The 27,029-nt window shown below is 34.7% G+C and overlaps 1 long non-coding RNA gene across 1 annotated transcript in view; it reads left to right on the top strand.

The window, feature by feature from the left end:
- LOC105487770 (uncharacterized) overlaps positions 1-25,606 on the top strand; it is a 38,658-nt gene extending 13,052 nt beyond the window's left edge. The window contains exons 2-5 of the long non-coding RNA XR_011620616.1: positions 1,634-1,727; positions 19,008-19,043; positions 23,784-23,822; positions 25,422-25,606. This is a non-coding gene — a long non-coding RNA (uncharacterized lncRNA). The remainder of the gene's footprint in view (positions 1-1,633; positions 1,728-19,007; positions 19,044-23,783; positions 23,823-25,421) is intronic.
- The last annotated feature ends 1,423 nt before the right edge of the window (positions 25,607-27,029 follow it).

Below are 27,029 nucleotides of genomic sequence, written 5' to 3'. Positions count from 1 at the left end.
CCATTCCCTTGGTGATAAGTGAGTTCTCGCACTGTTAGTTTACACAAAATTGTTTGTTTAAAAGTCCAGGACCTCCTGACCATCACCCCATTGCTCCCGCCCTTGCCATGTGATGTGCCTTCTCTTGCTTTACTTCTGCTATGATGGTAATCTCTCTGAGCTCCTCACCAGAAGCAGATGCCAATGCCATGCTTCCTGTATAGCCTATAGAACCAGGAGACCATTAAATCTCTTTTCTTTATAAATTACCCAGACCCAGGTACTCTTTAATAGTGGTGCAAAAACAAACTAATACACCAGCTTACAGGAACCCACTGTTTTCCAATAAATGTCCTCACTCTAACATTAGGCACCCTGCAAGTCTGGGTGTTCAACTTGCACTGTAATTCAGCCAATCATGAGATGATGTCCTGTGGTTGACTGTCAGTAATTTTAACCCTGTGACAGACTGCAAGAGGGAAGGATATCTTTCAAGGCACACCTGGGAGCTCTTAGGTCATGCTTGTCTAACCCACATACTGCAGGCTGCATGTGGCCCAGGATGACTTTGAATGCAGCCCAACACAAATTTATAAATTTTCTAAAACTTTATGAGATTTGTTCTGTGATTTAAAAAATCTCATCAGCAATCATTAGTGTATTTTGTGTGTGGCCCAAGATAATTCTGTTTGCAAAATGGCCCAGAGAAGGCAAGAGATTGGACACCCTTGTGACTTAGGTCATTTATGCCATGCTTGAACTGAGAATTTGAATTCCTGAGCTCATCGATCTTTTATCACTTTGTCCAGCAACATTAAGAGTAACCAAACAATGCCATTGTATTTCTTAGCTTTTAAAAAATACTTGAAAGTAGTATATAAATGTCACTTAGCTTTTTGCTTCTTACAAGTGGTTGATTAGGAGTATTCAATGCAGGTATGGCATAACTCGATAAAAAAGTTCATGCCACGAACTAACTGTACCTTTTTTCTACTAAAAATAGAGACTTTTGATTGTCTTTAGACCAAATGAGATTAGAGAGCCAGTTCCAGAAACCCCCAGAAACAATTCAGAAAACTTATTCTTAGTTTTTTTTGCCCTAGAACTACTCTGAGTATCAAAATCTGTATTAGGGTTCTTCGAAAAAAACAGAACCAATAGAATATAGATAGATTATAGATAGATGGATGGATGGATAGATAGATAAAAAAGAATTACTGTTAGATTGACTTACACAATTATGATGGCTGAGAAATTTGCCATTTGCCATCTACAAGCTAGTGATCTAGTTCAGTTAAACCAAGAGCACAGTTTTCTCTGCTTTTTGTTATATTTGAGCCATCAAGGGATTAGATGATGCCCACCCACATTGGTGAGGATGATCTTGTTTACCTAGTCTACTCATTAGAATGTTCATCTCTTCTGGAAACACCCTCAAAGACACACTAATAAATAATTTTTCACCAGCTATCTGGGCACTTCTTAGCCCAGTTAAGTTGACATATAAAATTAACCCTCAGTAAAGGAAAGGTGAATGTGCTCTTTGCTTGGGCTGAGGAACCCATCTTCTCATAGCATCAGGTATCAGCCCTCCTGTTTCTTGGGCCTTTGTACTTGGACTGTTGCTTACACTATTGGCTTCCCTGGTTCTCAGGTCTTCAGGTTTGGACTTGAACAACACTACTGACTTTCCTCAACCTACAGTTTGGAGAAGGAAGATGGTGGAACTTCTCAACCTCCATAATGATGTAAGTCAATCCCTCAACGAATGTCTTTCTGTATTCCTATTAACTCTTTCTGTATTCATATTAATAATATTAATAGGACATATATAACAATAATAATAATATTAATAGGATATACATGTATATCCTGCAATATTAATATCCTATTAATACTGTTTCTCTGGAAAATCTTGAATAATACACAGAGCATATTATTATGCCCTAACTCAGTTTGCTGTCTATTAAAAGATAAAAAGAATATTTAATGTTTAAAAAGTATATTATTAACACAAATAATAGTCTAGAGAGCTCCCATGGAGATATATTAGAGGATAGAAATGGTAGAGATAAATTTCATAATGATATGGTAATTTTTACCAGAATGTTATTGTCCTTTGTCTAGAGTACTCCCAAGGAATTTGGGGATACTCTTAAGGCACTCTTCCATGTTGCTATGTATGCCAATATTTTCCAATACAGGACAAACTTTCCAAATAGTACCTTGTAGCAAAACAGCAAATAAAACCAAACCAAATATTAATAGCTAAATTGTAATAATTGCTGTTTTGCTTTATTATCTCTAAATCCAACTCCACATCAGCCTTCTTTTGTCTCTGTGTTCTCATCTCTACCCTTATGCACATAGTGTAAATAAGCTTGAGTAACGAAAGTTTTAGTTTGCTCCTGACAATTTTAATATAAACTCAAGCTCTCAATAACTTGAAAAAATAGACAAATATTTGTACTCATCTTATTGAATTTATTTAATCTTAGAAATAGTGGTTGCTTTATTTTCTATCAGCTAATGAGGACAGTTTTCTTTGCAACCTCAAGCCTGTTGTTCATGCAAGTAATAATAATAATAACTGGTCCACATTCTACCAGCTTGGTGCTGGTAGAGATGAGATGAGGATGAAAGAAAGATTTCCTTATGGATTCTTTCTTGTGGCCTTTATGGTTAGAAATCCCAGCTTGCAGCTGAGCCAAAAGAACAAGTCATTTAAACTTCAGTAGTTGGTATAAGGATAGATAGACAATAGAAAAATATGAATATTGTTATTACCATCATAATTAGCTATGTAATCATGAACTTTATCTATAAAACAAAATCTGAGATAATTTCAGGCCTTAGGAGATTCTGTTTCTAGAATGTCAAAAGAAGTTCTATATAAATTTACCTGATGATTTCTCTAATATCTAGGGAACAAAATAAAAATAGATTACATTTTTTTCCTCCTGTCTTTTTGTCTTGCCATAACAATTGCTCTGCCTCAAGATTACTGCTAAATATAGTTGAGACATGGCACAGACACGAGTGTGTAGTACGAAGTTGGGGCAACTTAGCTTTTGGTTTTATTGTTGCTAGATTATGTGGTTAAAAAAACAAAGGAGATCAACAGGTTGATTTTTGTCTCACCTCTAGTTTTCAAAGCATGTAATGCCAGGGATCGAAATCTAAATGGAAGAGTATGTTTCTGCTATTTGTGTTATTATTCTAACATTTCTACTTCCTCATAAAATGGCACCTATGCTGCTGTGCTATAATGAAATAATAACAAGAAAAAACGTTCACAGTCATATCACCCTACCCTACTTCCTTTTATATTGTCAGCAATTAATTTTAAATTCTCCAGGCATATTTAAATCAAACATCCAGAATATTCAGCATCAATTTTCTATCATCATCTGATCTAAGTGCTTTAAAAAGAATGATTCCACCAGCTTCATTGCACAGATACATTTTCTAAAGTACTGAGAGATAAGTATTTTGTCTAATCGAAAAAAAAAATCAAAAAAGAGATAAGATAAAACCTCATGGGCCTTGCATTGCTAGTTTATTTCTCAACTACAATTAATGCTCATAATTCTTCCAATGGCATAGCAGCTACAGATTAGGAGTGGTGGTATGGCCTTAGGAATCAAGATAAAGTCATTTAAAATGAATCTAAAACCATTCTAGATATATTGAGGGTATTGCATATTTTAGAATAGTGTCTTTCCCCAAAATATATTAGACTAAAGGATTGTTTCCTATAGTTCAAATTTTATGCATTGCCTTATATGCGTTGAGCATACGCAATTAAAAGAATAGCTACAGAAAAAAAATAAATTGGAACGTTGGTGCTAGAAACATAACTTCAAAAGTCTAAGAAATATAATGACAGAATGACAGGAAAGACATCTCTCGAGCAACAAGATTAAGATTAAGACCAAAATGGAATAAAATTAGAAATCAATACAGATAAAAAATTTTCAAATTATACAAATACGGGGAAGTTAAACAACATGCCCTTGAATGACCAATGGATTAATAAAGAAGTTCAGAAAGTAATTAAAAAATTTTTGAAACAAATGAAAATAAAAACACAACATACTACAACCGACGGGATACAGCAAAAGCAGTACTAAGGGGTAAGTTTATAGCAATAAATACCTCCATCAGAAAAGCAGAAATATTTCAAATAAATAACCTAACACTGCAACTCAAGGAACTCAAAAAGCAACAGCAAATGAAATGAGGAAGATGGAGCAAGCTGGCTAAATAAAACTATCCAGTAATAGTTCCAACCACCCGAAGAACACAAAATGAACAACTATCCATGTAAGAAAGCACCTCCATGAGAGCCAAAATATCAGATCTCTCAAGAAAGATGGATACAAACAAGGCCAGACTGCGAAGACTGGAATAAATATCTAACACTTAAATGCCCAGACTTTGATTAAGGTCCATAAATTTTAAGAATATCCAGTAAAACATGACCTCACCAAACAGACAAAATAAGGCATCAGTGACCAATCCTGGAGTGATAGAGATTTATGACTTATCAGCTAGGGAATTCAAAATAACTGTCTTGAGGAAGTTCAATGAGCTTCAAGAAAACACAGGAAAAATTCAGAAATCTATCAGATAACTTTAATAGAAAGATGGAAATAATTTTTTCAAAATCAGGTAAAAATTCTAGAGCTAATAAATTTAATTGACAAACTAAAAAATGGGTTTCAACAGCAAAATTGATCAAGAAGAAGAAAATAATCTGAGTGTAAATGCAGGCTTTTTGAAAATACACAGTCAGAAGAGAAAAAATAGAAAAGAACAATGAAAAGCACCCATGAGATATAGAATATAACCACAAAAGGGCAAATTTAAGAGATATTGTCCTTCTGTCCTTGAAGAAGACATAGAGGAAGAAATTGGGGTAGAAGGTTTATTCAAAGAGATAACAGAGAACTTTCCAAACATAAAGTTATGAATATCCAGGTACAAGAAGGTCAAAGAAGACCGAGAAGATCCCACCCAAATAAAACGACCTCAAGATGTATTATAATCTAACTATCAAAAGTCAAGAACAAAGGAAAGATTCTAAAAGCATCAATTAAAAAGAAGCAACTAACATATAAAGGAGCTATGATACATTTTGCAGCAGACTTCTCAGCAGAAACTTTATAGGCTAGAAGAGAATGGAAAGACATAATCAAAGTGTGAAGGAAAAACAAACAAACAAAAACTTTTAAGTAAAATACTGTGTCCAGCAAAGCTTGCTTATCTTTCAAGCATGAAGGAGAAATAAAGACTACCTCCAGACAAACAAAAGCTGTGAAAATTCATCAACACTAGACCGGTTTTAAAATAAATGCTAAAGGGAATTCTTCAGTCAGAATAAAAATATATTAATATGCAACAAAGAATCATTTGATGGTATAAAATGCACTGCTAAAAGCCAGTAGAGAGACAAATACAGAATGCTCTAACACTGTAATTTAAATGGATAAACCAAATATATATGTAGTTTGAAGACTAAAAGACCAACTTAACAAAAACAATAACTATAACAATTTGTTGAGAGGTAGACAATAAACTAAAATATAGAGACTACAAAAGGTCCAGGCCGGGCGCAGTGGCTCATACCTGTAACCCCAGCACTTTGGGAGGCTGAGACGGGCCGATCATGAGGTCAGGAGATGGAGACCATCCTGGCTAACATGGTGAAACCCCGTCTCTACTAAAAATAAAAAAAAATAAAAAAAATAAAAAAATAAAAAAAAAAAAATTAGCCGGGCGTGGTGGCGGGCAGCTGTATTCCCAGCTACAGGGGAGGCTGAGGCAGGAGAATGGCGTGAATCCGGGGGGCGAAGCTTGCAGTGAGCCGAGATGGCGCCACTGCACTCAAGCCTGGGCCACAGAGTGAGATTCCATCTGATTAAAAAAAAAAAAAAAAAAAAGAAAGTCCAAAAGTGGGAAGGAATTGTAGAGTTTTTAGTTTTCTCTTGGCTTTTTTTTTTTTTCTCTAGTTCTTTATTAGTTTAGAATAACTAGTTAAAATACGTTTTTGCAAGCTTCATTGTAGCCATAAAGCAATGATAACATATACATAAAAAATAATAAGGCCGGGCGCGGTGGCTCAAGTCTGTAATCCCAGCACTTTGGGAGGCCGAGGCGGGTGGATCACGAGGACAGGAGATCGAGACTATCCTGGCTAACATGGTGAAACCCCGTCTCTACTAAAAATACAAAAAACTAGCCGGGCGTGGTGGCGGGCGCCTGTAGTCTCAGCTACTTGGGAGGCTGAGGCGGGAGAATGGTGTGAACCCGGGAGGCGGAGCTTGCAGTGAGCCGAGGTCACGCCACTGCACTCCAGCCTGGGAGACACAGCGAGACTCCGTCTCAAAAAAAAAAATAAATAAAAATAAAAATAAAAAGCAAGAAATTAAAACATTCTACCAGAAGAGAGCCCGGAGATCATGGTTGACAGGAGGCAGGACTAAATTGCAGCTCCCACTTGGACGGGCAGAACAGTGTGTGGAGACTCGCATTGTGAACTTTTGCTCCAGAGTGACTGCAGGAACACATTAGGAAAGCCAAGAGAACCCACAGATCCTCTAAAGGAAGAGGATTGCTCCTACAGGACCCGGGAAATGACTGAAATATTGTAAGTGCCCAAACTTCAGAAGTGGGAAAGGGAGATCCTCCACTCCTGAACACACACCCCCAAAGGGGAACCTGAAGGTCTAGATTAGATAAGGAGAAGATTTTGAATTTACCTAGTCAACTTAGAGAGCTGAGCAAAATACTGAGGTAGTGGACACAACAGGAAAATCCCCGTGGGCTCACTGGGTCTCCTAGCAAACCATTCCTGCCTCACCTCACAGCGGTCCTTGAAGAGGGTTGCCAGAGGCACTGGGAAAAGACCACAGGGAGAAGGAAACATCCAGCTAAACTTTGTAACAATTTGAACCACTCAAGAAGTCTCCTGGCCAGAACTTGGGAGAGAAAGTGAATCCAGTGCGCAGACTTCACAGGTGGGGGAAGAAGGAAAGCCCCAGATGGGAGGCCTGGGACAAGTTCTCAGCCTTGCTCACCCACTGCCTGGAAACAGACTGGGTGCTTTTGATGGAGGCATGGTTGGGAGTAGGGCTGGCCCTTTGGGTTGCATGGGATCTGGGTGAGGCCTATGACTGCCAGCTTTCCCCCATTTCCATGACAACCTGCATTACACAGCAGAGACAGCCATAAACCTCCTAGGAACATAACTCCATTGACCTGGGAACCTCACTCCCATTTCCCACAGCAGCCACAGCAAGACCCACTCAAGTGGAGTCTAGCTCATTCTGCCTAGCCCTGCCCTCACCTAATGGTCATTCCCCACCCACTCTGGTAACTGAAGACAAAGGGCATATATTCTTGGAAGTTTTGGGGCCCTGCCCACCACCTGTTCCTCCCCATACTATCACAGCTGATGCTGTCATGAAGGTGCCATCTCCTAGCAGGAGGCCAACCAGCACAAAAATAGTACACTAAGTAACCAAAGCTAAGGACCCTCACAGAGTCCATTTCAACCCCCTGCCACCACCAGAGCAGGTGCTGGTATCCACAATTGAGAGACCTACAGAGGGTTCATATCAAAGGACTCTATGCAGACAGTCCCCAGTACCAGCCTGGAGTCTGGTAGACTCGCTGGGTGGCTAGACCCAGAAGAGAGATAACAATCACTACAGCTCAACTCTCAGAAAGCCGCATCCTCAGGAAAAGGGGGAGAGTACTACATCAAGGAAACACCCCATGGGACAAAAGGAACTGAACTACAGCCTTGAGCCCTAGACCATACCTCTGACAGAAACTACCCAAATGAGAAGGAACCAGAAAACCAACTCTGGTAATATGACAAAACAAGGTTCTTTAACACCTCCAAAAAATCACACTAGCTCAGCAGCAATTGATCCAAAGCAAGAAGAAATCCCTGCTCTACCTGAAAGAGAATTCTGAAAGTTAGTTATTAAGCTAATCAGGGAGGTGCAAGACAAAGGCAAAGCTCAATGTAAGGAAATAAAAAACAAAATGAAACAAGAAGTGAAAGGATAAATATTCAATGAAATAATAGCATTAAAAAAAAAAAACTTCAGGAAACAGTAGACACACTTACAGAAATGCAAAATGCTCTGGAAAGTCTCAGTAATAGAATCAAACAAGCAGAAGAAAGAACTTCAGAACCTGAAGACAAGGTTTTTGAATTAACCCAATCCAACAAAGACAAAGAAAAATGAATAAGAAAATGGGAACAAAGCCTCCAAGAAGTCTGGGATTATGTTAAATGACCAAACCTAAGAATAATCTGCATTCTGAGGAATAAGAGAAATCTAAAAGTGTGGAAAATATATTTGAGGGAATAATTGAGGAAACCTTTTCCAGCTTTGCTAGAGAATTAGACATCCAAATATAAGAAGTCAAAGAACACCTGGAAAATTCATCACAAAAAGATTATCACCTAGGCACATTGTTGTCAGGTCTTCTAAAGTTAAGATGAAGGAACCTTAACAGTTGTGAGGCAAAGCACCAAGTAACCTGTAAAGGAAAACCTACCTGATTAACAATAGATTTCTCAGCAGAAACCCTACAAGCTAGAAGAGGCTGGGGATCAATCTTCAGCCTCCTCAAACAAAACAATTATCAGTCAAGAATTTTGTATCCAGTAAAATAAGTATCATATATGAGGACACATACACTCTTTTTCAGAAAAAAAAAAATGCTGAGAGAATTTGCCACTACCAAGCCAGCACTACAAGAACTCCTAAAAGAAACTCTACATCTTGAAACAAGTCCTGGAAACGCATTAAAAGACAACCTCTTTCAAGCATAAATCTCACAGGACATATAAAAGAAAAATGCAATTTAAAAAGCAAACAAAAAAACAAGGTATACAGGCAAAAATAGCATGATGAATAAATTGCTACCTTACATCTCAATACTAATGTTGAATGTAAATGGCCTAAATGGTTCACTTAAAAGATACAGAATTGAAGAATAAGATAAGAATTTACCAACCAATTATCTGCTGCTTTCAAGAGACACACCTAACACATAATGACTCAAATACACTTAAAAGGCAAAGTGATGTAAAAAAGACAGATCATGCAAATGGACACCAAAAGTGAGGAGGAGTAGCTATTCTTATATCAGACAAAACAAACTTTAAAGCAACAGCAGTTAAAAAAGACAAAGAGGGCCATTATATAATGGTTAAAGGCCTTATCCAACAGGAAAAATATCACAATTCTAAATATATATGCCCCTAACACTGGAGGTCCAAAATGTATAAAACAATTACTAATGGACCTAAGAAATGAGATAGACAGCAACACGAAAATAGTGGGGAACTTCAATACTTCATGGACATCACTAAGCAGGTCATCAAGACAGAAAATCAAAACAGAAAAAAATGCATTTAAATTATGCCCTGGAACAAAGGGACTTGACAGATATTTACAGAACATTCTACCCAAAAACCACAGATTATGTATTCCATTCAACAGCACATGTAACTGTCTTCAAGATAGTCCATATGGTAGTTCACAAATCAAGCCTCAATAAATTCAAAAAAATTGAAATTTTATCAAGCATTCTGTCAAACCATAATGGGATAAAACTGTAAATCAACTCCAGAAGGAACCTTCAGAACAATGCAAATACATGGAAATTAAATAACCTGCTCTTGAATAATCATTGCATCAAAAATGAAATCAAGATGGAAATTTAAAAATTCTTCAAACTGAAAGACAATAGTGACACAACCCATCAAAATTTCTGGCATACAGCAAAGGCAGTGCTAAGAGGAAAGTTCATAGACCTAAACACCTATATCAAAAAGACTGAAAGAGCACAAATGGACAATCTAAGGTCAAACTTCAAGGAACTAAAGAAACAGGAACAAACAAAACCCAAACTCAACAGAAGGAAGGAAATAGCCATGATCCAAGCAAAACTAAATGAAATTGGAAACAAAAAAAATATAAAAGATATATAAAAAATCCTGGTTCTTTGAAAAGATAAATAAAATTGATAGACCATTAGCAAGATTAACCAAGAAAAAAAAAGAGAAAATATAAATAAGCTCAATTAGAAACTTAATGGTAGATATTACAACTGACACCACAGAAATACAAAAGATCATTCAAGGCTACTATGAACAGCTTTATGCACATAAACTGGAAAATCTAGAGGAGATGGACAAATTCCTGGAAGGATACAACCTTCCTTAGCTTAAATCAGGAGGAATTAGACACTCTGAATAGACCAATAACAAGTAGTGACATTGAAATGGTAATAAAAAAAAATGCCAACAAATAAAAGTCAAGGACTAGATGAATTCACAGCAGAATTCTACCAGAAATTCAAAGAAGAGTTGGTACCAACTCTATTGACACAATTCCACAAGATAGAGAAAGAGGGAACCCTCCTTAAATCACTCTGTGAAGCCAGTATTACCCTAATACAAAAACCAGGAAAGGACATAACTAAAAAAGAAAACTGTAGACCAATATCTCTGATGAATATAGATGCTAAAATTCTTAACAAAATTCTAGCTAACCAAATCCAACAACATATCCAAAGGTAAGCCACCATGATCAAGTGGGTTTCATACCAGGGATGCAGGGACAGTTTAACATACACAAGTCAATTAATGTGATACATCTCATACACATAATCAAAACCAAAAATCACATGATCATCTCAATAGATGCAGAAAAAGCACTTGACAAAATCCAGCATCCTCTTATGATTAAAACTCTCAGCAAAATTGGCATATCAGGGACATAAATCAATGTAGTATAAGCCATCTATGACAAGCCCACAGCCAACATAATACTGAGTGGTGAAAAGTTGAAAGCATTCCCTCTAAAAACTGGAACAAGACAAAGATGCCCATTCTTACCTCTCCTCCAAATTGGTAAGGAGAAAGTCAAACTGTCACTGTTTGCTGAAGATATGATTGTTTACCTAGAAAACCCTAAAGACTCCTCCAGAAAGCTCTAGAACTGATAAAAGAATTTCAGCAAAGTTTCCAGGCACAAAATTAATGTACACAAATCAGTAGCTCTTCTATACAACAACAGCGACCAGGCTGAGAATCAAGTGGAGAACTCAACTCCTCTTACAATAGCTGAAAACAAAATAAAACAAAACAAAAAAACTATTTAGGTGTATACCTAACCAAAGAGGTGGAAGACCTCTATAAGGAGGTCTACAAAACATTGCTGAAAGAAATCGTAGATGACATGGACTAATGGAAACACATCCCATGCTCATGGACAGGTAGAATCAATATTGTAAGAATGACCATACTGCCAAAAACAACCTACAAATTCAATGTAATTACCATCAATATACCACCATCATTTTAGAGAGAATTAGAAAAAAAAAAAATTCTAAAGTTTATATAGAACAACAACAACAAAAAGAAAAGCCCACATAGCCAAAGCAAGACTAAGTAAAAGGGACAAATCTGTAGGCATCACATTACCTGATTTCAAACTGTACTATAAGGCCATAGTCACCAAAACAGCATGGCATAGGCATAAAAACAGGCACATAGACCAATGGAACAGAATAAAGAAGCCAGAAATAAGCCTAAATACTTATAGTCAACTGATCTTCAACAAAGCAAACAAAAACAAAAAGTGGGGAAAGGACAACCCATTCAACAAATGGTGGTGGGAAAATTGACAAGCCACATGTAGGAGAATGAAACTGGATCCTCATCTCTCACTTTATACAAAATCAACTCCAAATGGGACACATACTTGAATCTGAGACCTGAAACTATACGAATTCTAGAAGATAACATTGGAAAACCCCTTCTAGATATTGGTTTAGGCAAGGATTCATGACCAAGAACCCAAAAGCAAATGAGATAAAAGCAAAGATAAATAGCTGAGACTTAATTAAACTAAAGTGCTTTTGCACAGCAAAAGGAGCAGTCAGTAGAGTAAATAGGCAACCCACAGAGTGGGAGAAAATCTTCACAATCTGTACATCTGACAAAGGACTAATCCGGAATCTACAACAAACTCAAACAAATTAGCAAGGAAAATAAACAAACAATCCCATCAAAAAGTGGGATAAGAACACGAGTGGGCAGTTCTTAAAAGAAATACAAATGGCCAACAAACATGAAAAAATGCTTAACATCACTAATCATGAGGGAAATGCAAATCAAAACCACAATGCGATACTAAGTACTAATGAAATTATTCATAGAAATAGGAAAATTTCTACTATTTGTAGAAAACCACAAAAGAATTCAAATATTCAAAGTAATACTAAGAAAAAAGAATATAACTGCAGACATCAAACTATCTCACTTCAAAATATACTATTAGGTTGGTGGAAAAATAATTGCGTTTTTTGCCATTAAAAGTAATAATAAAAACCACAATTACTTTTGCACCAACCTAATAAAAAGCTTCAGTAACCAAAACAGCATATTATTATAAAAACAGACCCATAGAACAATGGAGTGGAATAGACAACATAGAAATAAATCCACTTATTTATAGCCAACTGATTTTTGATAAAGGCATCAAAAGCATACATTGTGGAGAGGACAGCCTCTTAAATAAATGGTTTTGTGAAAACTGGATATCTATATGTAGAAGAATAAAACTAGACTTCTCTCTCTCACCTTATAAAAATAAAAACCCAAATGGACTATAGGCTTAAAGGTAAAACCCAAAACTATAAAATTACTAGAATAAAACCTAGGGGAAATATTTCAGGACATTGGTCTAGGAAAAGATTTTATGTGTTAGACTAAAAACATGTACAACAAAAGCAAAAGTAGACAAATTGGACTATATCAAAATAAAAAGTTTCTGCCCAGCAAGGGAACCATCCACAGAATAAAGAGCAATCCACAGAATGGAAAAAAATAATTGCAAAGCATTTGTCCAACACGGGACTAACATTCAGAATGGACAAGAAACCCAAACAATCTAAGAGTCAAAAAGCAACAACAACAACAACAACAAAAAACCCATTTAAAAAACAGGCAAAGGATTGGAGTAGACATTTCTCAAAAATAGACATACAAACAGCAAACAAATGTATGAAAACATGCTTAACATCACTAATCATCAGAGAAATGTAAATCAAAACCACAATGATATATAATATCACTCTAGTTAGGATAGTTGTTATCAAAAATAACGAATGCTGTCAAGGATGCAGAGAAAAGGGAAATCTTATACACTGTTGGTGTGAATGTAAATTAGTAGAGCTCTTATGGAAATAATGTGAAGATTCCTCAAAACCTAAAACTAGAACTATCATATGATCCAACAATTTTACTTCCCGGTATATATCCAAAGGAAAGGAAATCGGTATATTGAAGAGATACCTGTATTCCCATATTTATTGTAGCATTATTCCCAATGGTCAAGGTGTGGAATCAGTATAAGTGTCCATCAAAAGATAAATGGATAAAGAAAATGTGGAATATTATTCAGGCATGAAAAATAATGAAATCCTGTCATTTATGGAAACATGGATGACCCTGGAGGACATTAGATTAAGTGAAGTAGGTCAAACAGAGAAAGATAACATGAATATGGTATTTTTGATAGCTTTGGTTAGAAAAACAATTTTTTGAAAATATGTTATCATATTTTTAAATTAAACTGCAGTAAAAATATTTGTAGCTATTCAATATTTCCAATTTTATTAATTTTATTTTTAAAAACAAAAAATAAATAGTACTTTCCTATTAAAGTTGCATACTGGAGATGTTGGAAAGAACTAAATCACAAGCTTTAAAAATCATAACATTTTTAGTTTTTTCACAATGTCAAATATACTTTTGAAACCGTGTTTATTTTCGTGTACGTTCATTTTGATGTCTTTTGGTAAAGGTCTCCCTTCTGATGAACAATGGCAAATATCACGCTTAAAACTCACGAGATTAGAGAAAAGGATGGTTAATAAAAATAAATCAGGAAAATAATATTACCGATAAAGATCTGCAATAACCTCTGAGAATATGAAGCTTATACAAATTTTGTACCCAAAAAAGAGATACAAATATTTCAAATAGTTAAGAAGTAATGGTGTGGCTGCCATGACAGGAATAAAGACTCATGTAAGCTATAAACATTCCTGATCTAGAGGGTCTTTCCACACTCTAGCCCCATACCTGCCAACAAACAAACAAACCAAAAATCCACATTGAAGGAAGAGTACAAAGAAACATCAAAGAGAACAGAATTTCTTACAGTTCACTTTCGTACCTACTCTCTCGCCATGACCTCCAACAATTTCCTCCCTCTGTGTCCATGTATACGTTTCTCACAGCAACAGGTGGACGTTATTTCATCTGCTCTTGAACCTGTGCAGGCCTTATGATTGGCCTTGATAATGAAATGTGTCACAGTATGGGACTTTCCATTCCAGCCTTAAAAGGACTGCCAGTTTTCACTTCATGCCTCTTAGAACTTAGTCATCACTCTGGGAGAAGCTCAAACATATAGAGGCCAAGCAGTTAAGGACAGAGGTGTTTCATTTCACATCCCCAGTTGAGACTCCATCTAATTCTCTGCACCAACAACCAGCTGTGCGAATGAGCCATTATGGGCATTCCAGCCAAGTCACTTAGTTTACTACAGCACACAGAATCCTCACAGAATCATGAAAAATAATAAAATTGCTATTCTTTAATCCACTAACTTATGTGTTTGTAAAATATATACACCAATAGTTAACCGAGAAAATCTTCTAGACCCACCTCCTATCAGAATTCATGAGTTTCAACTCTGAGAATCGTCAATCTTAAAATTTGATTGACTTTAAAATTTGATTCCTATCAGAATTCATGAGTTTCAACTCTGAGAATCGTCAATCTTAAAATTTGATTGACCTTCTTTAGTATTCCCACAATCTAACTGAAGACATTTGCGTAGTTAAATAAAAGAAATAGGATGCTATTTGAAAGCCACTGAGCAGGGAACTTGGCAAACAGTGATACATGACAATATTTCTCTCAATATCTTTGTAGTGTTATGGAAAGTTCATTATTGTAAACACAGGATGTTTTATGCATGCATTAAATTTGTATCTTGTAAGGAGTGCAGATGTTGAGAGACGAAAATCTGAAGTGATTTTTGAAAAATGATAAATGCTACAAAATTAAATACAATTAAAATTGGCTTTACAAAGAGAAAAGGCCACAGATGTACTTGGTAACCTCCAAGTGGTTCCACATAGGGTCAATTTAAGAGGAAAGCGGTAAGAATGAAAAAATGAGAAGTAAGAATGAAGTAGATTTTGAAAGACATTGTAAACTCAACTAATACATGCAGATCTTTTTATACAGGAATTAGCCATTTTCATGTTTCAAGTAGGTAGTTGTCATATTTGAGCCTGAGGAAAAAATTATTTTGTAAGAGTAACAGTATTAAATTGATATATAGCCCTTCCACTTGTGTTCATAAGAAAGTATCAGAGTCAGGAATTACTTTTCTGATATAAAAACCTGGAAAACATGATAAAGTATGTGGGAATATATATGTGTGTGTGTGTGTGTGTGTGTATGTGTGTATGTGTGTGTGTATATATATATATATATATATATATATATACACGCCGGCCAGCTAGGTGCAGTGGCTCACACCTGTAATCCCAGCATTTTGGGAAGCTAGATGAGTGGATCACTTAAGGTCAAGAGCTCAAGACCAGCCTGGCCAACATGGTGAAACATCATCTCTACTAAAAATACAAAAATTAGCTGGGCATGGTGGAGGGTGCCTGTAATCTCAGCTACTTGGGAGGTTGAGGCAGGAGAATTTCTTGAACCAGGGAGGCAGAGGTTGCAGTGAGCTGAGATTACACCATTGCACTCCCACTTGGGCAATATAGAGCGAGACTCAGCCTTTTATATATATATATATATATATATATATATATATAGAGAGAGAGAGAGAGAGAGAGAAAATTTTAAGTTTTCTCACATACTAAAATGTTACTAGTATTTGAGGTAATATGTATGATATTTGTTTAATTTAGTCATTCTTCAATATACACACATACTACATCTTCATATTGTACACCATAAATATATAAAATTTTTGGAAAAGGGAAAATGTTGTGTGTCAATTTGAAAAAAAGTAAAAAAAAAAAATTTGCAGATATCAACTAATAAGCAGCACTAGAATAGTATTTTCTAAAATAGGGAGCATACTGAACTCAGCTCTACCATTGCCAAGACTTTCTGCCTGGAGCCAATTTTCAGTATAAGATATAGGGAAATAGAACCTGGTATGCTCACTGAATTAAAGAGACAGAAATTTGAGTCCAGGGAAGCTGAACTGACTAGAATTTATAGGGTACAATTCCAAAGAGGGGAGAGCCAGGTAGACAAGGAATTTCATAATTTGCATAGGGTTCTGTGTGAGTCTTTAGCTATATGCCAACCTGCACATGCTTAAGCTAGAAATCCATGAGACTGGGCAAAAATTTGCAGCAAAAAAGAAAGAAAAGGAAAGAAATAACCAAAAAAAAAAAAAAAAAAAAAGGAAAGAAAAGGAAGAAAGGAAGGGAGGGTGGGAAAAAAGAAAGAAGAAAGAAAGGAAAAGAAAGAAGAAAGGTAAAGGGAAAGGAAAAAGGAAAGGGTAAGAAGAAAACCATAAGACAACTCTCAGAGCATAGGACTGGCTTAGAAACAGACATACAGACTGATGGAACAGAACAGAGAACCCAGAAACAAATCCACACACCTACAGTGAACTCGTTTTTATATAAAAGTGCCAATAATGTACACTGGGGAAAAGATAGTCTCTTCAATAAATGGTGCTGGGAAAACTGCATATCCATATAAAGAAGAATGAAAGTAGACCCCTATCTCTGGCCATATACAAACATAGAATTAAAATGTATTAAATATTTATATCTAAGGCCCAAAACCATGAAAATCCTACAAGAAAACTTTGAAGAAAATGTCCAGGACGTTGGTCTGGAAAAAAATACCCCATAAGCACAGCAACCAAAGCCAAAATAGACAAATGGTATCACATAAAGTTAAAAAGCTTCTGCGCAGAAAAGGAAGCAATCAACAGATTGAAGAGACAACATATAGAATAGAATGAGAGAAAAAATCTGCAAATTACCCATCTGACAAAGGATAAATAACCAGAATATATTTTATATATATGTATATATATAATCAGGAAGAACCTGATATTTATTAAAGCTTTAATACTGAAGGTCATTTTACATAGTTTATATCAACTTCATTCATTCATTCACACATATGGAATTAAAGATGGAAAAATAGAAGAAACACATGTTTTCACTCATATGAAGGAGTTAAAAAAGTTGAGTTCTTAGAAGCAGAGAATACAATTGTCATTATTAGAGGCTAGAAAAGGTCGGAGGGAGGGAAGCATAGGAGGGGGGCATTAAAGAATACAAAATGACAGCTAGATAGGAGTATTCTATTCTATAGCACTGTAGGGTGAATATACCTTAAAAATTTTATTTCCTAATTTCCAATAGCTAGAAAAGAAAATTTTGATTGTTCCCAACACAAAGAAATGATGACTATTTGGGGTAATGAATATGGTAATTACCCTGATTTGATCAAAACACATTGTATATATGTATCAATATATCACTCTGTATTCCACAAATACATGCAATTACCAAAAACAATTTGGAACTTTGTGGTAGAAACACAACTCTAAGAGACTGAGAAATATAATCATAGCAGTGGTCCCCAACCATGGGGAGTGTTCCACCTCAGATCATCAGGCATTAGATTCTCATAAGGAGCACACAACCTAGATCCCTTGCATGTGCAGTTCACAATAGAGTTTGCGCTCCTATGAAAATCAAAAGACACCACTGATTTGATGGGAGGTGGAGCTCAGGTGGTAAGGCTCCCTTGCCTGTCACTCACCTCCTGCTGTGCTGCCCAGTTCCTAGCAGGCCATGGACTTGTACTGGCCTGTGGTCCAGAGGTTGGAGAGCCTCAGTTGCAGGATCATAGAAAAAATATTTGTCAATCAACAAGGTTCACTTTTTTCTTTTGATATATATGTTGAAATATTCATTTATATAATTCTGATTTTATGTAAAAAGACTTCTAAATGGGGTTAGTAGCTAAATCTCTTCAGCTAGTTTACTACTTGGTAAGTAATTTATATTATCAATAAAGAATATCATTTCAAACTCTACTGGAATATTAATGTCACTAATTTTTAAACTCAATGATACCCTTTGAGGTACTACAGTAGCCCCATTCTACAGCCCTACAACAGTGAAACAATTTTCCCTAAGCTCACACTGCTTGTAAGGGACTATCTTGAAGTTTGAAGCCAGATTTACTTTGATTCTAGAACCTAGACAATCTCAATTATAATATCGTTCTATCTTAAATAGTCTCAAAATAAATAAAATTGAAGCATAAACAAGTAAAGGGATCATAAGTATACCATGTAGATGTAACACAAAAGAACTGTTAAAAACGTAAAACCATGAAATACATATTGCAGGAACAAAGTTGTTCCTGACAAAGAGATTAGATGTATCTGGGAAGAAAAATAGAGCATAATGATCAGCACATTATCTTATGAGGCAGAAGTTCTGGTTCCTGAGGTTCACCAGTTAATAAAATTTAGGACAAATCAAAACATGACAAAAGGGTAAATTTCAGGAAAGCTTAGAGTTGAACCCAGGAATATCATTCTACAGATGAAAAAACAAAAAAGGTCTCTGGAAGTTAAATGACTTCTCTATCTCCCTGAATATCTTCAATAATTATGTACAGAACCACTAGGCTCAGTTCATACATCTGTAAAACAGTGGGGAAATGCTAACCCTGTTTAGGTCTCAAGCCAAGCCTTAACATATGTTTTAAAAACAATTTATGTGTCCTCTAGAATACACTTATTACACTGTAAAATTGTAGTTTCTTTTACCGAGGATAAGTTATTTCTCTTGTAGCACAGGAGAGAAAATGTTTCTTCTATTTTTCCCCTTTTTAGGTAAATGTGTGAATGAATGAATGAAGTTGATGTAAAGTAAGTAAAATAACTTTCAGTAGTAAAACTTTAATACATATCAGGTTCTTCCTATGAATCTAAGAAATATGGTAAAGACTTCAGTTGTTCCATTTCCCTTCAAAAGCATGAAAGATCTTGTATCTGGTAGAAGACCCTATGAATGTAAGAAATGTGGTAACGCCTTTGGTTTTCTATTTCCCTTGAAAACATGGAAAGAGTCAGTGGAGAAAAGCCTTATGAATGCAAACATGTGGTAAGGCCTTTAGTTGTTTCAGTTCCATTTGAAGACGTGAAATAACTAATTTCTGAGAAAAACCCTATGAATATTGGAGTGTGGAAATACCTTCATCTCTTTGATATTCATTCAAAGCTACATGAAAACCCACATTGGAGATAGACCTTATAAATATAAACACATTCAGTTAAAACCCCAGTAGAGTGAAAAATACAGGAAATTTTTCTATTATAGCAATGGATTCAAAAGTCATTGTGCCAATCCACTGGTATGGATTTCTATATGTAAATGGGAAAGCCTGATGCAAATTAATTATTGTATAATACTAAAAAAGCACATAAGTGAAATGTTATACTAGTTATAAATATATTCTATTTATGAGTGGTTCATTGTTAAAGAGAGATTCTATATTTTGATTTTCATTTGTTTTGCACAAAATCATGAGGTGAGAATTTGGTAGATTCTCTGTAAATCACGGTATACAGAGTTTAGTAGGTAGAGGTTTTTTTTTTCCTTAAGTCAGTTAACAAAAGTCTTCTCTATTCACTTAAAAGTGTATTGGATCTCTGGGTGAATTGAAATGTATTTCTAATATGTAGGTGCTTTTCATTTTTGTGTAGTTATTTAATTGTTCTGTGATTGATGGGCAATTGAAAAATAAGATTTTGTTAATTGTTGGTGAGAGGAGGTGCCCGCTGGGCTTCCTGGGTCAAGTAGGGCTCAGAAAGCTGTGAAACTCACTCATTTCCTGCCTCAGGACTTACTTCGATCCTAGAGATGAATAATATTGAAGATATATGCTTAAAATATTCCTAATACTAGGATTTGTGCATGTGTTTTCTTCCCCAGAAAGCTATTAACAGCAAAAATTTTGTTGTAAGCTTCCCTCTATCCTTCTGTCCCTCTCTCCCTTCCCTCTCCCCCAAAACTAAAGTTAAAAGGAATGTTAACTGCCCGTTTTCCTGTGACCAGCGGACCTTACCTATCCTCTCAATTCCAATTCCTTGCAAACATATTTTGTAAAGTCCTGTAAGATCCTGTCTCTTTTGCCATACCACTGCAAGGTCATAAAGTTGATAAAACCTAAGTTGCAATTCCGGTTTTCCTCAGGATCTAAGACATGTCACAAATGATTAATTGCCTTTGTTTCTTTCTCTGGTAACATCTTCTCGCCACACGTTATTTCCCGCCTTAAAGAGTTTAAAAGGCAATCACATAATCTAACTCTGACTCCCCTTTCAGGACCCCTTCCACGCTGTGGAAGCTTTGTACTTTCACTCTGTTCAATAAAGCCTGCAGCTCTCTCTCTCTCTCTCTCTCTCTCTCTCTCTCTCTCTCTCTCTCGGTCCTTGTCTCTATCACTTGCCGGGATCAGCCGCCACATCAATTCTTTGGCGTGGCTAGGCAAGAACCTTGGGCTTTACATTGGAATGTTCTTACTGGCTTTATTTATGTGTCAAATTTTGACTATCTCACTCATTATATATATTACATATATATAGCAACTCATTACATAAATTACATCTATATAATGATTATCTGTCACCCATTATATGTAATATATATTATATATATCAAATGTTGAATATCTGTCACACATTATATAATATATATTATAAATATCACATTTTGAATATCTGTCACACATTATATAATATATATTATATTTATCAAATTTTGATTCTGTTACCCATTGTATATATATAATATGTATATTACATATTATATAAAATAATAATGTAATTATGTATATAATATATATAAAATGGGTGATAGATCATCAAAATTTGATATATGATTTACATATATATATTATACATAAAATATATATAAGCCAGTTAAGAATATATATATAAAGACAGTAAGAATATATATGTACACACACATATATATAGATTTCTCAAAAATTAGTTATTTCATGTCTTTATAGGAAACTGAAACAACTAAAAGCCTTACTTCTTGTTTACATTCATAAGGCTTCTCTCCACTGGGTCTTTCCATATTTCAAGGGCTAAAGAAAAACAGAAGGCTTTACCACATTTCTTACATTCATAGGTTTTTTTTTTTTTTTTTTTTGCGCCAGATATAAGATGTTTTATGCTTTTGAACAGAAATGAAACAACAGAAGTTACACACACATATATATATAAACCAATACATACTTATGATAAATATGTATCTCACATATTACTATGTATAATATATATTACACTTTTTTAATGGGATGAACTATTCTTTTTGTTGAAAAGATATTTATTCTGTTTTCTTTGCTAATAAATGTTATCAAAAACGTTTTAAAAATTTAAAATATAAAAACAAATATTAGGTTTTTGTAAATTACATCTTTCAGCATAATGAGATGTTACTTATCATCCTGCACTTTAGTGAGAAAATTTGATTCTCAGGACTTCCTTAAGTAACAATAAATTCATTTACTTTCATGAAAGCTTTAGGACAATTAAGACTAGGATTCCTATGAAATCTATTTTGCTTTTAAAGCTATAACAAATTTTTTTTTTCATATACATAGGTATAAACACACATGGTGTAAAATTGGTAACTTATAAACTTTAAACTTATTGCAGTATATTGGAAGAAATTGTATGGACTTGAGACAAAAGAACTTGAATGCCTAGAGAGACATACACATTCAGGCATAAACACAGACATAAACAAAAATCTACCCCATCATTACAAAGTATTTAATTCATCAAGTTTGGTATATTGTATTAATAGATTCAATTAACTAATTATTTGTCAACTTCTGGTTCTATCACTTGGTCTAATTTTTTAATCACATCTATAGGCATAATGATGTAGATAAATTGCTTTATGACTTTTTTATTGACTCAGTCTTGCTCTTTCCTATTAACAAGAAGTTACAGTTCTTTTTTTTTTTTTCTTTTGGATCCTAGAATTTAGAAACAATGTCTTGAACCCTACTTTGCTAAAAGGAAAAATGAGTTAAGTGCACTTAACAGTGATTGAACCAGACAGTCCTGTATAAAATCATGGCAAAAGTGCATTCAAAATCGGTAGATAATTGTACAAGCACATTGTACAGAATACATAAGTGGAGCCTTGGTGGTCAAAGAGTAGAAGCAGACCAATTAGGCTAAGTATCCAACTAAATTGGTTTTAATTGTGTAATTGAAAAGTGATTACAAAGAATCATAAAGGTTTAAACTGAAAGAGCTTTTAATTTAAATCTGACAATAAAACTATGTTATTTAGATATGGTAAATAACATATTCTAGAAAGAAGTTTTCTAGAAATTCAAAATCTTCCTTGTGTATATATTTGGATTCTTTCTGGGTTTCTCTCTTGTTAAGCACATTTCCAAGCTTTTAATTAATAAAAGAAGCATATATATTTAAATAATATATGAACATTACAAATTTATTTGGAAATCTTTTCTTAATCACTGTGTTTCCAGTGAAATAATCTCATCCATTCATTCACTATTTTTGGTGAACAATTTAGATAATTTAAAAAAAGGAACATGAAACATTGACCTAAATAATTTCATCCATTCACTCATTGCTTTTGATGAATAATTGAGAACACTTAAGGAGAACTGGGTATCCACCTCAATGAATAATATTCATTATCCCCTCAGCTAAAATATATTACTTGCAATCGATGCTACTTACACTTCATATTTGTAGTAAGACTTGATTCCTGTGTTGATTCTGTTCAATAATATAAGACTTTAGACACTGCTAAAAGAAACTGTAGCAATAAAGGGGGAAGGAAATTGCTCTTTCAAGAACCTATTCAGGAGACCAAACCCATACTTTGCCCTTCCGCCAACCATTCTTTCAGGCATCAAGATAGCCCTTAAAATACAGACATAGAAGATCAAGAGGCACCATGCATGGCTTCATCAAAAGCATCATGCGTTCAAACTCAGCTTCTCCCTAGGCTAAATGCATTCCCTTTATGAGACTACAACTTTCACATTGGCTTTGAAAGAACTATTCGGTCTTTGGATAAATGGAATAGGGTAGAAAAGAGTAGTTTCTGTTGCTCCAATTCTTTTAGCCCCTAATTCTTTGCAAGGCTGAGAACGGACCAGAGAATGCTAGATTATGAGGTGTCTGGCTGCAGACAAAAGATGAGCCTCCTAGGCCCTAAGCAATGAACCTCCCATCACATGCACACACCCTACACAGATTGTGTTCTCTCAGTGTTTCTGGAATAATTCCATGAGGCCCTATTAAGAGTTTGCTTAATCAGAGAAAATATCAAAGCGTTTAATTGTTTGCAATTCTTCTGAAGTTGCAGAAACCAACAGCCAATTAGTACTCAAAGTTCTCTTTTCAGATGGGAAACTAATCTCTTTTTAATAGAAACTTTTCCTACTTTTTTTTTTTCTTGGAAACACACTTTGCAACCCAAATCACATTTAGAATACAATGAAACAGAATATGAAATGATATTTTTCTGCAAACTATCATCTTTTCTGGTTCATTTTCAAGATCTTTGATATTTACATATGACCTTTCCATTTTTATTAACAGTTTATTGGATTTTTGCATTCCAGCCAGCAGAAGAGAAAGGTAATTTACAGAAAGATTTGACAGTTATACACACAGCTATAAACTTCAGTCCATTAACTTATTTCTTGTGTAACCTTTAGTCAGTTCTACCAAAACATCCATATAAGCACGTGCCTTTTTTCCTTTATGTTAAAAAGGTCTCATTATAGGGCCCTATGTATACAATGTCAAAAGGAAAGAAAACCATTTTATAGTGTCTCCTAATGGTTGACAGATGTTTATGACTTTTAATTTTTAAGGAACACAAGTAAAAATCAAATATATTTCTGTGTTGCTCAGATTTCTATTCCATGCGAATGGAAACATATTTGACATCTTTTGTTTGGTTAATGTATAATTATATATTTGATAATGGTAATATTGTTTTAACTATTTAAATAGTGGCTTAGAATAGTCACATAAAATTCATTGCATTTTGTGAAGCAATACATAACGTTATTTCTTTGTAAAACATAGGAAAATAATTCTAAAAGTTTATGTTAAAGATTATATTTAAGCCTTAAACTTTGCTAAAATATGTCTTAAAAATATAGTCGTTTTTAGCTTCTTGAAACCCTCACGTTGATAAACTTTTGCATAAATATAAGGACAAAATTGCATTCCAGCAAAATGAAAATGTTGTATATTATTTGGCTTTTGCACAGAATGAATGTTTCTAATTAAATATTAATATCTAAATGCATGGCATAGCACTCTAAATGGATTTTTGTACCACTATGCCCTGAGTCATTTCTTTTTGAAAAAAGGCACCAAAGAGAAGCTGTAAAACAAAAAAGGGGAATCAGAACAGAAGAAAACTGTACTTTAAAAAAATAAGAATCTTGTTTTATTATTTGTAAAATATCATAAATTGGAGGGCTTTCTCCAAAACAATTGAAAGCCAAATACTGTATATTCATATCACCTTCACTATAGAAAAAAATTAAAAACGTAAAATCTAAACATTTATTTCAAAAAATAAGATGAACTATGTGTAGTGGCAGGTCTGTGGTCTTGGCTACTCGAGAGACTGAGGTGGGAGGACTGCATGAGTTTAGGGGTTCAAGGCCAGTCTTGGAAACATGACCCCTATGTCTTAAAAAATATGGTATGCATATATTTGAGAAAAAAATGGAATTAGTAGTAAAAATAAACTGTAAGAGATCTCAATTTGTCTCTATATCCTTTGTATGTAGGAAGGAAGTGATAACTGAAATATACTGATTAAACCTGAAAATTAGTAAGTAACTAAGTTAGATCCAGTTGAGTTTTATAAACATCGGACTAGGAAAGTGTGCACTAATAAATTGTTAGTGATCGTAGCATGCTGAAGAGTTTCTACAAGGTCCATAAAGTGGGCATAAAATGCATAAGATAGTAAATTATTTTCCAGAAAATGAGTTAAACTTGGTGCTTTCTGGAATTCTCAGGGAAACTGATTCCTGTTTATACCTTTACCTTATAGAGTTGTGAAGAAGTAAGTTAGACTGGCATATTTCTGTGTTGTGTATTAAACAATAATGCCAGTTGACCTTATGAAAGAGAAATGAGAGACACATTTACTCAAGAATAGTTTTTCACTGTACTTCATCTCTTTTATTTCTGCTTGCCCTCTTAAAGAAATGGAAAAGTTCCATAGTGCCATCTGGTGTCAATTAAGGAAACAGCTTCCTTCAAGCATTGTCTGCTGGAATATTCCTCCAAGCCCCAAGCTCAGATTGTTGTTCATAAAAGCTGAAAAGGACTTAAATCTGATTATGCAATGTATGTTTATGTTCACTTTTACCCTATTATCTTTCTCCAGAAAAATTAAATTATTTTCTTTCTCCAGAGAAGGGTATGTATACTTATTAGTTTATATTTAAGCTTAAGAAAAAACCACTTGTGTGTGTGGAGATTATATATATTATATATATATATATATATATAAAGGAATAGGACATATGTGTATGTATGTATGTCATAAATCTTTACCGAATTCCTTACTGGTGTGCTATCAAGCTTTCTTAAAAGCTATGATTATATATTATGTTATTATTTACAAAGTTATGATTTCTATATTATATTATATAAATCATACATATATATAAGACTTAGGATATATATATGTGTATATATGTCCTAAATCTTTTCCAAGTAAAGTTATGATTTCAAGATACATCCATTCAGATCTCCCATTTTAATTTTAAATTGTCATTACTTCTATGCCAATTTGCAATACAAAATTAACAACAACAGTCTCTGATTTTTTTCTACAAAGTTTGCTGTAGTGTGTGTGTGTTTGTGCATGATCATACAAATATTTGAATTGCAAAATCAAATGGAAACTTTCATGAAATGCAATAGAGTTGCAGGTATTTTACGTACTCTGTCACAAACCTCTTGTTGATTTTTATTTCAGCATATTCTATTTTTGACAATATTTATTATTGTGTGTAGAGTTCCATAAAAACACTTCTGTTGTTTTTCTTTTCTTACATTATGCTATGCTGATGTTTTCCTTAATTGCTAACCCTTTATTCTGTCTTCATTCGGGGTATCACGCGAGACTTTTTATCTACACTTTTTGTCTCACTGCCTCCCTAGTTATTTGAAGGATGTTGAGACTCAGAAAACAATACCCCCAAATGAAAGCCTCAGAAGCAAAATTTTCTCTGACCTCTGTGTCCTCCTCTCTTCCAGTTCCATTCTTTCTAGGGCCAGCCATAGAATCTAGAGTCCCTCTTCCCCAGTGTGGGTCATTGAAACTGGAGCCCTTTCATCCCAAAACAAGCCATAAAACCTAAAAATTTCACTCCAACTTTTCATCCAATTTCTACAAATTATCTGACCAATCTTGTTTGACCATAGTTCATAAGATTCCTATTTCAGAGAGGCCCTTGCCTCACACCCAGAAGGAAGTGCTTAGAGAGGCCAAGAAGAATGCAGACACATAGGCTTTGCTGGGTTTCCCAACTCGGTCTATTAACATTATACCATACTCATTTTGTCCAGTCATATTTCTACATGGTTTTCCATACTTCGCTGAAGCTAAGCAAAAATGGCCAATTTCCCCTGTATCTTTGGGTCTTGATTTTGAAGGCTCCTGTGGATACATTTTAAATAAATTTAATGCCTTTTCTCCAATTAATCTACCTTTTGCCAGCTGAATTTCAGGGATCCTTCAGAGGGCAAAGGGGAACATTCCCTTTTGCCCCTACAAGGCTAATACTCTGTTATGCATTCTGT

This window comes from Macaca nemestrina, chromosome 3, assembly GCF_043159975.1.
Source record: "Macaca nemestrina isolate mMacNem1 chromosome 3, mMacNem.hap1, whole genome shotgun sequence".
NCBI classification, from domain to species: Eukaryota; Metazoa; Chordata; class Mammalia; order Primates; family Cercopithecidae; genus Macaca; species Macaca nemestrina.
This window is presented reverse-complemented; position numbering and strand designations above follow the sequence as displayed.